The following is a 15,156-nucleotide window of genomic DNA, read 5'->3' as shown; positions in this document are numbered from 1 at the left end:
CCAATCAGGAATAGCTAAAGGTTGAAGGGTGTCAGCAGGCCTTTGATGTTCTCCCTTAACTCGAGGACAAACGTGGTAGTTAGCAACGAACTCAGCAATTTCTCTCTTCATCCCAGTGCACCAAAACCTCTAGTGTAGGTCCTAATACATCTTAGTACTACCAGCATGAATGGTGAGAGGAGAATCATGAGCATCCTTAAGGATCAACTACCGCAGACGTTTGCTCTTAGGAACTACTAGACGATTCTGAAAGAACACACCACCTTGCTCATCAATAGAGAAATCCCTAGCGTTTCCGCTAGCAATATTCTCCTTGATCCGGGATATACCCTTATCATATGCCTGCACAGCTATGATTTGATCCCTAAGAGTAGGCTTCGCCACCAGGGTAGAAAGGAATCCGTGAGGTACAATGTGAAGATTTAATTTCCGAAATTCCTCATAGAGATGTGGTTGACCTCGTTGTAGCATCAGGTTGTTACAAGAACACTTACGACTTAGTGCATCAGCCATAACATTGGCCTTCCCCGGGGTGTAAGTTATCCCTAAGTCGTAATCTATTATCAACTCAACCCGCCGTCTTTGCCTGATCTTCAAATCCGGCTGGGTGAAGATATATTTCAGACTTTGGTGCTCAGTGAATATTTCGCAACGATTACCAAGAAGGTAATGTCGCCAGGTTTTAAGTGCATGGACTGCAGCTGCAAGCTCAAGATCATGTGTGGGATAATTATCCTCATGTGGACGCAACTGTCGAGATGCGTATGCAATCACATGACGATCGTGCATGAGAATGCAACCTAATCCTTGTCGCGAGGCGTCGCAGTAGATAACAAAGTCCTTAGAGAAATCCGGTGGTAGCAACACAGGTGCAGAAGTGAGGTGTCTTTTCAGTTCCTGAAAACTATGCTCACACTGTGGTGTCCACTCGAACCTTGTATCTTTCTTGAGGAGTTCAACTAGAGGCTTTGCAACCTTGGAGAAATTCTCGACAAAGCGGCGACAATAGCTCGCTAGACCAAGAAAACTCCTAACTTGCTTAACCGATTTAGGTTGAGTGCAATCAAGGACGGCTTGAACTCTCTCGGGATTGACAATAGTACCCTTACCAGAGATTAAGTGGCCTAGATAGGTCACTTCTGGTAACCAAAATTCACATTTCAAAAACTTGGCATAAAGGCGGTGCTCTCGAAGCTTCATCAATACCAGCCTTAGATGCTCGGCATGTACTTGTTCGTTCTTTGAGTAGATGAGAATATCATCGAGGGATACCACGACGAATTTATCCAAATACTCCATGAAGATTGAATTCATCAAGCGAGAGAAGGTGGCTGGGGCATTGGTTAAACCGAAGGACATGACGGTGTACTCGTATTGGCCATAATGAGTGACAAAAGCCATTTTTGGGATGTCCCCGTTCTTGATCTTGATTTTATGGTAACCCAACCTCAAATCCATTTTGGAGAAGACTGGGGATCCAGCGAGCTGATCATACAGGTCGTTGATCCTGGGAAGCGGATACTTGTTCTTTATGGTGACCAGGTTAACTGGTCGATAATCTACAACCATCCGATCCGTTCCGTCTTTCTTCTTGACGAAGAGGACGGTACAAGCCCAAGGAGAAGAGCTAGGATGAATGAAACCTTTATTCAAGGCCTCATCTAGTTGCTTCTTAAGTTCGGCTAGCTCTAGGGGTGCCATCTTATAAGGTCTTCTGGCTATTGGGACAGTTCCCGAAACAAGGTCTATCACAAACTCTACATCCCTGTCAGGTACAATTCCTGGCAGTTCTTCTGGAAAAACATCCGAAAGTCACGGACTACCGGTATGTCTTCATGTTCTGGAAGAGGGTTCGCATTGAGGGAATAGAGTTGGCATTTGGCAACTCGAGTAGAGACATTGACTATCTCACCCGAGGGATGGGTAAGCTGAACATTTCTAGAATGAGTATCAATCTTGGCATAATGGGCCGACATCCAGTCCATACCCAAGATGATATTGATATCCGAAGATTTCAGGGCTATCAAAGATGCTAGAAAAACTAGCCTGTCTACTAGAATTTCATTGTCATAGGTTATCCTGTAAGTTTGCCACTTACTACCAGGGGTTTGGACAACCAATGGGATTGGCATATCACAGAAAGACATGTTATGCAACTATCCATAAATTTCTGAAATGAAGGAATGAGATGACCCAGTGTCAAAAAGAACAGACGATGGGTGATGATTGACAAGGAGTGTACCCAGTATAATGTCGGGATCCTCTGCGGCTTCTTCTGCTGAAACATAGTTCACGCGGCCACGTCCAGGAGTTGGCTTCACATAGTAAGCTTTGCCCGACTTGCCTTGCCCAACGGACTTTCCAGGTTGCTTGGCACCCATATTCTGAGGACACTATCGGGAGTAGTGCCCTGGTTCTCCACACTTGTAATAGATCACCTAATTGGCACGTGGTCTAGCATTGCTAGTTGGACCACCATAAGTTTTTGTTGGATGGTTGGTCTGATTCGCCTGAGGCGCCACATAGGATGGCCTCTGAGTGTATCTTGGCGGGAGAGAACTATTTGGAATCCACAGCCTGCGTTTTGGGAACGCGGAACCAGATGACGAGCCAGAGTCACGGGAGTTCCTCTTTCTGGCTTCATAGTCGGTATGACCAGTCTCGGCACTGATCGCCTTGTTGACAAGAGCTTGAAAGCTTGTACACTCGTGGAGACGTAGGTCACGACAAAGTTCAGGGCTCAGACCCTTACGGAATCTTGCTTGCTTCTTGGCATCAGTTGAAACCTCTTCAGTTGCATAGCTGGCGAGGTTACCGAACTCGCGGCTATAAGCATCCACGGTCAATTCTCCCTGGGTGAATGCACAGAACTCCTCTCTCTTTCTGTCCATCAGACCCTCTGGAATATGGTGCACACGGAAGGATGCACTAAAGTCTGCCCATGTGGCTACTGGTCCAGCAGGACGCATAGCTTCAAAGTTCTCCCACCAAAGATTGGCGGGTCCTTCCAGAAAGTACGCCGCAAAAGTCACCTTGTCGTCCTCAGAAACATTTATAGAGCGAATCTTGCGTGATATACTGCACAACCAGTCGTCAGCGTCGAGGGGGTCGACGGAGTGATGGAACTTCGGAGGATTTAGCTTCACAAAGTCATTGAGGGACACTGCATCATTCCTCGGCTGAAGAGCGGTATTTTTCTCAATACGCTCTAGCAGACGGTTGGTCTCCCTTTTGTTTCTTTCGGCCTCAAGCATAACTTTCGCCAGAGAAGGCGGGTGAGGCAGTTCCTCCTACGATGCTTGACTACCCTCTCCCTGCTAATGAGCAGGGGCACAGTTCAACCTGGTGAACACCATCCTGACAAACAAACTCACAGCTTAGACCAAAATCAACATCAATACCAGCTATGTATTAAGAATGCCCTGAACACATGGAATGCGGAAATGAACATCCGAACAACATGGTAACAAGCAACTGCTATACATACACCATGGTTCATACACACCATTACATAGTTCAGTACAACCTTAACCGAAGAGCAAACTCTGAAAAGATGATACCACTCATCAGAGTCTTTCCAAGCTTCCTATACATTATTTTGTATGCCTCCGGAATTCATCTCATGACACAAACATACTCCACAAGACACACAGGACTGTGGAAGTACAGCTACTACCATACTACTCTTCCACTCACGGATTCAGGCATCCGCATCGAACATCTCATAAAGGTTGCCTCCATGGCCTGGGAGCTCAACCTGCGGATCAGGAAATACTCGAACCTGAGACTCCTGGGAACCATAAGGGCACGGGTGTGGCCTTGGTCCCCTGACTGGTGGTAGTGGAGGTTCCCGAAGAGGGGTGACTCCTCCTATAGCAGGCCAGTCAACATGAGCCGGAAGATGGGTCCTAACAGGGTTCAACATCTCCATATCCCCATACCCTGTCTGGACTACAGGTGCCAACTCTGTCAAAGCCGTCCACAGACGGGCACGTGTAGCATAGAGCTCCATACGAAGGGCACGAGCATCCCTGTCTCTATTCTCTAGCATCTCAGCGGTGGACTGCAGCAGCGGATCCTCCATAGAGGAATCAAAGTACACCCCACTAAGGTATCCTTCTTCTCCTCGCTGACAGGCAGGAACATAGGAGAACTCTGAATTCTGCAGCAGCGCATGTCTAGCCCTCATAATGGTCAGCATTGAATAGGCACCATCTTGTACTGCCATGTCAACAGTAACCCCCAATCCATAAGACCAACAGATCGGCTCCTCGGCTCTAGGGTAATCTGGGAATACCCTAACAGTGCACAGATACTGACTCTGATTAAAATCCTGGTACTGCTCCTCCACTGTGTACTCTGGGTACCAGCAGTAACCGGCTACTGACATCATCCTGACTAGCATGGCCATGTGAAACGGCACATCAATGCACCTAGTCAGATGGACCACCTGACGAGAAGGACGGCCAGGCATCTGAAAATAGAGAGTAATGTAAAGGCATTAGAGCTGTGGAGACAAAATTGGGCAGCATAACGGCTGTAATTGCTCAAAAACAATTTTGAGACAACCCACAAAAGATAGGATAGCATAACCACTGAACTATCAATTTCAATTCCATGGTCATCAAAACTTACTTTCTTGGAATAAAAGAAACTCGAAGTAACTCTCGACTCGTTATCCTATAATCTACTGAACAGTAATACACAATCCTGAGAGAAAGGTAAGTAACTTAGTTCTTAATCCCCGTAGGGAAAGACGAGGATGACCATAATAGAATAACTTGAGAAGAGAAGCAAGAGTCTTACGTTCCCTTCGAGAAACAATTCCCTTATATATAACTAAAGCAATTCTAGACTCAACTTCGACCAGTTTGGCTTAGTAATCCTACAGTCAGTCAGGCTCTGATACCAACGTTGTCGGGACCCTGATCCTAAGCCATAGGAATCCAGCCTGTAACACATCACATCTATTTGCGGCCTCACGCACGGTTATTCCCTCGGTTGCAGACTTACCTTAGTCGGGACCGTTTGCGCCTTTTGACACGTGTATGCAATTGTGTCGCTAGCATTCCGATGTCAAAGAATCCGGATCGACATGTCTAGTTATAAACCCAAGTGGCAGTTCCGTACAGGGACAGGCATACATGACCCAGCAAAGCAGGTGTCGGTCAACAACGAGTGTAGACGAGTCGTAGCAAGCTACAAGGACTCCATTATATCGCATGACATTTCCCCAAAGGGACAGACACAGCAGCTAAGAAGGACACATGCCGGTCAACCAATGTGTCCGGAGCAGTGGCGAACTACCATGGCTCGGTGGAATCACAAAGGGGCATTTCCCCTTAAGGAGTGCTACTAAGGCATACGACTAGGCATTCGAACCCCATACATATCAAGTACAACACACGTACGCATGGCATACCGATATGCATAGATACATTGATGGCATCACAGCATAACCATAATCATACACCTTTATTTAGAGGGCTCGGAAGAGCCTCACACATAATATTACACAGATAGGGGTCTCACGATCCATCATCACAAGTCATTCAAACAAGTCTTACAAGCCAGCGGAAGATTAAAACTGTCTAGGTACAAACAGATGGAAAGGTAAAGGCACATGGCCTGACTATTTACAGACCCAACCTAGGGCCATATCGTAGCTGGGACACCAGCTACTCGTCATCGTCAACGTCTAGAAAGAACCCACCATTAGGGTCATTAACAACCTCTGCAACAAATTATTAAGCAAACGTGACTACAAAGGTACACAACAAGACTTTTAGGATAATCTATCTACCCATGCAATGTATCAACAAGGAGTTGTGGCGTTTCATGCAGAAAGCCAGCTTTGACTCTTGGCTAGACAAACTACAGTTTTAAATAGTTTTAACAACTTTGTTTTCTTGTACACGAGTCCACTAACTCCACAACAATACTCCATCATGCAATCATTCCATCACCTAACGGAAATGACATCCATGACACTCACACTTATCTTGACATTTTTATGAGTAGCCATTATAGTTATCTATGAACAACATATTTTTCCAAGTAGTCCATATCTGCGGACGTGGCTATTCGAATAGATCATAACCCTGCAGGGGTGTCCTTATTCACACACGCTCTCACCACTTATCGCTATGTGCACGTCATGCACCTTGGCAACCTTCAAGCGGAAGCCCAGCGAGGGAGTCGACCACGACCATTAACCACTCTAATACCTAGTCCAGGTTTATCGCCTATCTGAGGTTTCCGCCACGGCCCCAAACAATGTGCGCAGGGTTCCCAAGCCCACCAGTCGGGTGCCACTTGGTACACCGTGCCACTGCCTACCGCATCATAGTCCACCTCTAAGGTTAGCATTATGCACGGCCTCCAGCATGACTATAAACACCAGAAACTACTTGCAACTCCTGGACCGAGTACTAGGCGATTAATAAGTCGAGAGGGTCAATTAAGTATCCCAACGTGTGGTAGTATCTAGTCTTGGATTACATACACGGAACTCAGTTCCTAAGGACGGTTCCAATGAAACAACCCGCCATGTACTCCTACATGGCCTTTCACCGGTACCTTTACCAAATCAGGTTCAACACACAACCTTTATTAACTGAACACATTCTCACGATCCTGTTCATCACCCAGATGACAGACCATACACAACTCTAAGCATAGCATGAATAGCATGATAAGACACATCATGGGTCAAGCATCTACCAGGTATGCTAGGTTGCAAGGTTTAGCTATTTAGTGTGACAAAGACAGGTCATGCAAAGGAATGGGTTCGACTAACGTGGTAAAAGCATTAAAAGCATTTTGACCTAATGCAATAAGTAAGAGCAGGAGCGAGAGCATGGGATTTATCGGGATGATCAAAATGGTTGCTTGCCTTGTTGCTCAGCACATGGGTGATATCCGTCAGTCGGATAATCTGTCGTATCCGAAGGGCGGAGCCTACCGAAATAATAGCGATCAATCAATATCATACATATGCAACAGGATGATGCATGGAATGCAATGTAGCATGGTTTGAGGTGACTAACAGAACCCTTTGGGTGATCTTGATTTGAAATAATAATTCAAATATCATTTGAATTAAAATTTCTCAAATTCTTTTAATTGATTTGGCCTGATGCTGTTTCATCACTTTGTTTTTCATGCATGAAAAGAGCACCATTGGATTCCTTGGATTTTTCTGATCATTTTACATATATTATTTGTCAGATTTGGAGTTATATTTAATTTTCTATGAATTTACAAAGTTTTGGACTTATTCTGGAATTATATTAAATCCAGAATTAGATTTATTGCATCAGCACGACATCAGCAGGTCAGCTGGCCGTTGAAAATCAAACCTCACCAGTGGGACCCACTGGTCAGTGACTCTGGCCAGGTTTAGTGAAATTTGAACTTAATTAGCTAATTAACAGAGTAGGACCCACATGTCAGTGTCTGTTTAGGTTAATTAAATAAGTTATTTTTATTTTTATTAAACTTAATTAGTTTGTAGGTGGCCCCACATGTCAGTGAATTAGGGAGGCTCAGATCCACCGAAGGCGAGGTGGAACTCGCACGCGGTGAGCTCCGGCGACCATAGACATGGCGGAGGGGCTCGGAAGTTTTATTCCGGCGACCAAACGTCACGCAGAGGGCACCAAAGGAACGAGCACTCAGCCGCGGTTCCATTTTTGCATAGAACGGGGGCTAAGGTGGCCAGAGCTGACGTGGGCGACGAGCTCGGCGGCTGCGGGAGATCAGGCAACGACGAGGTCATCGAAACCAAATCCAATTCATGTTAGTGGCCTTAGAATGATCAGCCGTTCACCAGAGAGCTACCGGCGACGAGCTCCCACGGCGGATCTCGTCGGGCTCCGGTGGAATCGGGCAAAAGAGGAAGGGATCGAGGGGGAAAACATGGGGGAAAGCATCCTACGCTCATGGGGAGTGCAGAGGGGACGAGAGCGGGCTCGGGGACGGTCGGAGAAGGGAGAACGACGACGGCAAGCTCCAGGGATCCGGGGTTGAAGACGATGGAGATCCGGCGATGCAGGGCTCAGGGGCTTGTTTCCTTTGGCAGAGACGACCAGCTCGACGAGGCGGAGCGAACGGCACACTGAGGGGCGCGGGAGGACGGCCGGAGCGATGGCTAGCTCGAGCTCGAGCTCGCGCTCATGGCTGTCGAGGAAGAGAGGGAGGAGAGAGCGTGAATGAGGAGGGGGAAGAGGTGGGAATGGATCTCGGGAGACTTATCCTCCCTCTCCAGCGCATCGGGGTGAAGCAGGCACGCACATAGGTGCGTGGGCGCGTCGGGAGGAGCGGCGGCCACCTCGTGCTCCGACTGGCGAAGGAGGAAGACGACAGGCGTGGAGGTGGGCTGGGCCTCAGGTAAGCGTTAGATAGTTTTCTTTTTTTTTCTTTCCAGTTTCTTTTTATTCTCCTGACATTTGTTTCTATTTATTTTGGCTCCAAAACTTAATCAAAAGTAGTTCTAAAAATACTGGGGTGTTAGTTGAAATATTTCCAACTACGCCTAGAGTTTTCAACAATTTTGGAAACTTTAAATTATTTGAAATCAACTATATAATTGATTTCAGTGACTTTCAAAACTAAAATAAAATGCCAAAAGTAGTTTGAAAATATGTTTCTCCCTTGATATCTTGTTTTCAACATTTATCAGAAAAGATGAACTTTTCTAATGGCCATTTTGGATTCATTGATTTTGGCAATAGTTGAATTGTTTTTGAATAAGGGGTAGCTAGGGTTTTGCTTTGGTTTTCTTTGCTTTGCTTTTGGATTTCATTTCATCTTCTTGGATGCAAAGAAAGAAGACATGAGAACAACTTGCTAAACCCTAATAGGGATCAGGGATGTGACAGAAGGGGCTACGAGCACAGTTTAGGCTCCCGAGTCGCGATGCTCACGAGCCCCCCTTAACGCACGAGTGACTCCAACGTTCCCCTTGAGAGATTTGAAGTGGCTTGTCGAGCGCACTAGGCTTAGCATCGGCAGGGCCCGCCCCTCGTGTACCTCGCCGCGATTGAACCGACCGGAAACCAAGGACGGGCCAAAGGGGGAAGGTGCTACGAGCGCAGTTAGGCCCCTGAGTCGCGATGCTCAGGGGTCCCCCTTGACGTACAAGCGGCTCTGTACCTCTAGTTGTGTGTCCCCGCACTAGGCGTGGGCGTCGTCGTAGGAGGACCTTCTTGATTTCCTGGCCATCTGCGGGCATAGTAATTGGTGGATTGTGTTGATTTCCTAGCCAGCTATGGGCTTAAGTCATTGGTGGACTGTGTTGCTTTCCAGGCCAGTTGTGGGCTTAGTCATTGGTGGACTGTATTGATTGCCTTCATCTTCTTCCCAGCGCGGAGCGTAAGGCTGCCACTAGGCGTGGGATGGACCCCTCCGTGTCCTCGGGGGGGGGGGGGCTGAGCGCATACAGCCTCGGCTCATTATTACTTGAGAGTGTCACGCTGGGAGTGTATCTGGGAGGTCGCGAGGACCTTTGGCCTCGCGAGCGTCCCTACCCCCGAGGCATTAGGCGCCTGATTTTGGAAGTCATTGGTGGACTATGTTAATTACCTCTGTCTTCCCCTAGCGCGCAGCGTAGGGCTTCCAGTAGGCGTGGTATGGACCCCTCCGCGTCCTCGCGGTGCCCTGGGCGTATACAACCTTGGCTCGTTATTACGTGAGAGTGTCACGGTGGGGGTGTATATGGGAGGTCACGAGTACGCTTTGGCCTCGCGAGTGTCCCTACCCCCAACTCATTGGTGGACTGAGTTGATTTTGTTCGGGTTATTGGTAAACCCTGTTGACTTCTTCTTCTTCGGGAGTGAGGTCGGGTATTTGTTGTCTCGGGAGGCCTACAAGGATAACCTTCGACCGAATCCTCCAAGCGGGGGGGGGGGGGGCGACCACCCGAAAATACAAGCAAGGTAGAATGTTAGGGTTCGAAACTGGTGAGATAGAAACAACTAAAGGATGCGTAAATGAAAGTAGCGGTTGGGGAGTGCCTCGAGCTCCTGGAGGCCGCACGGATCTGGGGGCGCCCTCGAGCAGGGTGAGCCAAAAAGTTACCTGGCAGCAGCCAACAAAAAGTCACCTGACGGCCATGTCTCTGAAGTACCGAAGGCGCCGTCGTCGCCTGATCTTCTGCATCTACGGTCGCGACCCACACGTGCCGCCGTCTCCCAAGGCTCGGGGCCTTCGTTCGGCCCGAGCATCCCCTCCTCTTCCTCGCCAGGCCCTAGCAGGAAAGGCACGAGCATGGCCCGCTGGAGCCGCTAGTAGGTGGCAGCCGCGTTACCTTGCCCGAAGGGCATGAGGGCGCCGTTGCCAGGGTACACCCACCGATGGTCAGTTAGCGTGGGCCAGAAGGGGCCTTCAACCACGGCTCTGTCGGTTGCGAGCGAGTTGATGCAGATGCGGGGTCGGTCGACCGTGCCGATGACGGCCACTGCAATTGGTGGTGCGGGGCAATACCCGTCTCGCAACCGATGACGGCCTCTCGAATTTCTCGGATTGCTCTGATGACGGACTCGTGGAGCAGGGCGGACGCGCGTCGGAGCAAGCCCTCGGGTTGTGCTCGAGCGCCACCCTCGCCTCACTTGTCAGGCCTGGAACCTCCCTGGTGGGAGCCCCCACCCCTGACCCAAGGGGAGCACTGAGCGCGCCTTCCTATGCAATGGGAGGCATGGCCCAGTCCCCCGGCACGGAGCAAGAAGCCCCAGGGCGCTCTGTGGGGAGAAGCTCCTTCTTCTTCTTGCGTGGGTCCTCGCCAGGCGGCTCATCTTCTTTGTCGTCCGAGCACTCCGCCGCCACTACACGTAGGCGTGCTCGAGTGTATAGACGACATCCTTCTCGTCGCACGCGATGGTGGTGACGTCGCCGCTCCCTGGCATCTTAAGGATGTTGTAGCCATGGTGGGTCACTGCCATGAACTCGACATGATCGGGGTACTCAAGGATCGCGTTGTACGGCAGGTGGATGCGTGTGACGTCAAAGACGATGATCTCAGTGTGGTAGCTCTTCCGCTCGCCGAAGGTGACCGACAGATGCACCTGCCCGATGAGCATGGTGGACCCCTCCGTGACACCTGAGAAGGGCTTGGTCGGCATGAGCTGTTCGTACGACAGCTGGAGTTTCTCAAAGGTCTTGACCGAGAGGACGTTGAGCCCTGCTCCACTGTCGATAAAGGTCTTGGTGATGAGGACGTTGCTGATGGTCGGGGTGCACATCATGGGGAGTTTGCTGGCCATGAACAAACACATGAGCTGGTCACTTCGGTCGAAGGCGATGGTGGTTTGGGACCAGTTGAGGGCGCGCATCGCTTCAGGCTTTGGGAGGGCGACATTCACCTCCCGTGCGAAATGCTTGAAGGCACGGTTGGTGGCTGGGGTCTAGACGCCGACCAGGATGGAGGCCACCGCCCTGACCTCCTAGAATCCCCCATCCCCATCGTCCTGCCTGTCTTTGTCCCTCCTTCCGTGTGGCGGAGGCTGCGGGGGAAGCCCAGCCTCACGACGGCGGGCCTCACGAGGGTGATCGCGTTGTTATCCCACCTGAGGGTTGTTGCACCAGCAGTCGTCCTGAGTCTGGTCGCGCCAGGGGTCCTCGTGAGGCTGGCCGCACCAAAGCTCTTCATGAGGCTGTTCACGCCACCCCTCATGCGGCTCCCGGTCATCATAGCGGCCTCCACCACGGCCACCGCCGCGCGCGGGGTCTCTGTCGACCCGTCCAGGGCGCCTGCTGAAGTGTTCGGCACGGACCAGGCGAAGCTCTTGGCACTCGATGGTATCATGGCCGCTGGTGCCATGGAAGATGCACGTTGCCCCCCTCGTGACGGACGCTCTCCCCCTCGGCTGTACTTCGCCTCAGGCTCCATTGCGAGCACCGCAGGAGCCTTACGCTTTGCCTCCTTGGCCATGGCCTTCTTCTCTTCTGATTCCACCTCGTGAGGCCCGAGGAGTGACAGGCGACCTTCTTCGGCCCTGGCGCACTTGTTTTCCAAGTTGAACATCTCCAGTGTGGTGCTCATTTCTTCACTAAGGGTGAGCTCCTCCTTCATCTTGAGGTCGGTGACTCCGTCGGAGAAGGCCGAGATAACAGCCTCGTCCGATGCCTTGGGGATCTTGAGGCGCATGACCGCGAAGCATTTTATGAATTTGTGCAGGGTCTCCCCCTCCTGATGTTTGATGCGCCGCAAGTCGTTCACGGTGCGGGCGCGGTCGCGAGTGCCCTGGAAGTTGGCGACGAAGCGCTCGCGTAGGCTATCCCTAGAGGTGATGGATGCATTAGGGAGGTTGAGGAGCCAAGAGAGCGTGCCGCCCTTGAGCGCCATAGGGATCCAGCAAGCCATGACCTTGTCGCCTCCTCCTGCTGCCCTGATGCTCAGCGTGTAGAGTTGCAGGAATTCTGCCGGGTCCAGGGTGTCGTCGTAGCGCGGGGGCAGGTCGGGCTTGAACTTGTAAGGCCATGCAGTTGGGTAGAGCTCATAGGCAATGGCGAGGCATCCCACTGGTCCGACGGGTGTAGCGCGTGCAGGGGCAACCTGATCCTATTGCTCCAACGGGTCTGCTTCGGGCGTGGTGCGCTCACGGTCCGGGACTTGCAGCGCCGGGAGCGCGCGCGTCGGTGCGTGGTCGAGGAACCACCTACTAGCTCACTTTGTCTCCTAGCCTTGCCCTGGGCTCGCAAGGTCGGACGCGGGGATGCGCTTCCTACATCGGCTCGGGAAGCACGTCACGCCGCGGTGGTGGGGGTGGCGCTTCTTCCTCCTCGTCGTTTGCTATGGATGGTTGGGGTCGAATCGAACAGGAGAGCGCTGCGGAGTCACCGGCAGTGGCGACAAGCTCCTCGATGCACTGGAGCCAGTCGTTGTGGCAGTCAAGGGCGGGCTGGTAGCAGAGCAGCTCGGTGACCATGGCAAGCGCGCGCCGAGCGTGTGGCATCTCCGGTCGGGCGTGCGAGGCCTACCTGGAAGCCAGAATGAGCGATGGAATCACGGTGCAGCCATAGGGGTGCTCCGTAGCCGGCTAGCAGGAGCCTTGTTGTTCTTGACCGTCGGGGCGCGTGCCCGCTGGCGCTGTCTGAGCGAGACGGGTGGCGCGGCATTCAGCGCGAGCCCGACGAGTGTCAGCCATTGAAGCGGGGGAGCTTGGTGAAGGCGAGATTTGGAGGAAACCTTGACATACCCCCTACCTGGCGCGCCAAATGTTAGATTTTGGGCTCCGCAAATCCCTAAAGATTCGAACTCAGGGGCGTGTACGAAGATCTCTCATGGGCTCGCCTCACCTAGCTTTCTACCCATCGGAGATGTCAAAGAACTCACTCGACGGTGAGGATGACAAAAAACACGATAGTTCACCCAGGTTTGGGTCGCTGGGAAGCGTAATACCCTACTCCTGCTTTGGTGGATTGCCTCTTGCGGAGGTTGGTGGATGAACTAGTACAGTGTTCGAGGGCCTCCACAGGCTCGATGGCCTTTTCGTGGCGCGGGTGGGTCAATGAATGGATCTCCCTCCCTATGGAGCAACCTATCCTATATATATAGTGGCAGCCCTGGTCCTCTTCCTTTATCGTTTCGGAGGGAAGGGATCCCACAACGACAAATTTTGAAGGGGATCAGGGGAACATGCTCCCCTGCCCAAAGGTGGTCTTCTCCTACAAAGTGGTTGCCAACGCTGCAGGGACGGGCCCAGGGATGACGTATGTCCTACTGGCGGGCGGTGACAGCCTGGTTGCACTAGAATGGAAACCTTTGGAAGATGCCTTGGGAACCCCGGTGCGTCCTTACCCCTTTGCACTAAAGGGGAAGATGCTCCGCCCTGCTGTCTACTGCTCCCCTGTCCTTCCCATGCGTCACCCTTGAGTCTTGAGGCCGGGCCTCGCCTCGGAATATCCACCGCTCCGGAGGGGTCCCGAGGAGGTTGCTTGCGGTTCTTGATGTTGTTCTTCCTCGCAAGGCTTGGCCCCTCGCGAGGGCCTTTCCTTGAGTGGCGCCATGCTCGGTTGTGTTTGCTTGATGAAGTTGGCCAGCCCTTTGCCACAGGCAGGCAGGTCTAGGTAACCCCATTCCCACAACGCCGACACCGGTAACCGGGATCACCCTTCCCCCATATAGGCATGACACGCACACGCCCACACTTTCTTTTGCACGAGCATCTCGACGAATTGCCGGATTACCTGAATGTTGCCGTGGCATCGTCCTTCGTTTTTGTTCTCGCGGCACAAATTCTTTTCGGCATGACAACAAATGCTTCATATATTTCATGTCAATGTTTTCACAAAATTGCATAATACTTGAATATGTCTTCCGCATCCAAGCCAAGCACAATTAAAATGATGTTTGCATTAAAAAATTCCTAATGCCATGTTAAAATTATTTATATGATAACTAATTAATCGTAGCTTCGATTAAAATGTTCCACATATGTAACTTGAGTAGAAAAATGTGTAAAATTTGGTGGCATTTCTTCTCCTGTTTAACAACTCTAGAATTGTGTTCTAGGCAGATTAGCAGCAAATTCAAAAAGTACATATGAGGGCGTTTTGGAAATGCTACGTGTTGTTCCGACCTCATTTAAAATGCCTAGATGATGTTGTTTATTTATGCTTCAACTCTTGCCATGTTTAACAACATTTAAAATTGATGAGTAGAATAAACGGGAGTGACCTAAATAAATTTAATGAGGAGTTTCGTCAATGTGCAACTCGTTGCATATTGAACTTCACTTAATGTGTAGAAGTTTATTCTTGTGATTGCCATGCCTTGCATATTTAAACCGGTGATGCATCATATGTGTTTGTGCATCATGTCTTTCATATGGTGCGGTGTTTATCGTGTGTTGATTGTTGTTTCTAGATTTCTTCTTCTCGATAGAGTTCCTCAAGCGTGCCGGAGTGTGAGGATTCTTTCGACTACGTTGGTTCATCTACTTCACGGATTCGTTCTTCTTCCAAGAAGGATCTCGGGAAAGATGATCATTACCCTAGATACCACTACTCATATTGCCATGCTAATTGTCTCGTTTCTATCACTATGTCTCGCTGTCAACAACATGTTAAGTCAAGCCTCCCAACATTGGCATGAAAAGTCTCTAACCCCCTCTACATCCCATCAAACATTTGTTTGGCTATGTTACCGCTTACTCA

This window comes from Hordeum vulgare, chromosome 4H, assembly GCF_904849725.1.
Source record: "Hordeum vulgare subsp. vulgare chromosome 4H, MorexV3_pseudomolecules_assembly, whole genome shotgun sequence".
Classification (NCBI taxonomy): Eukaryota; Viridiplantae; Streptophyta; class Magnoliopsida; order Poales; family Poaceae; genus Hordeum; species Hordeum vulgare.
The sequence above is the reverse complement of the archived record's forward strand: the minus strand, read 5'-3'. Positions refer to the sequence as shown.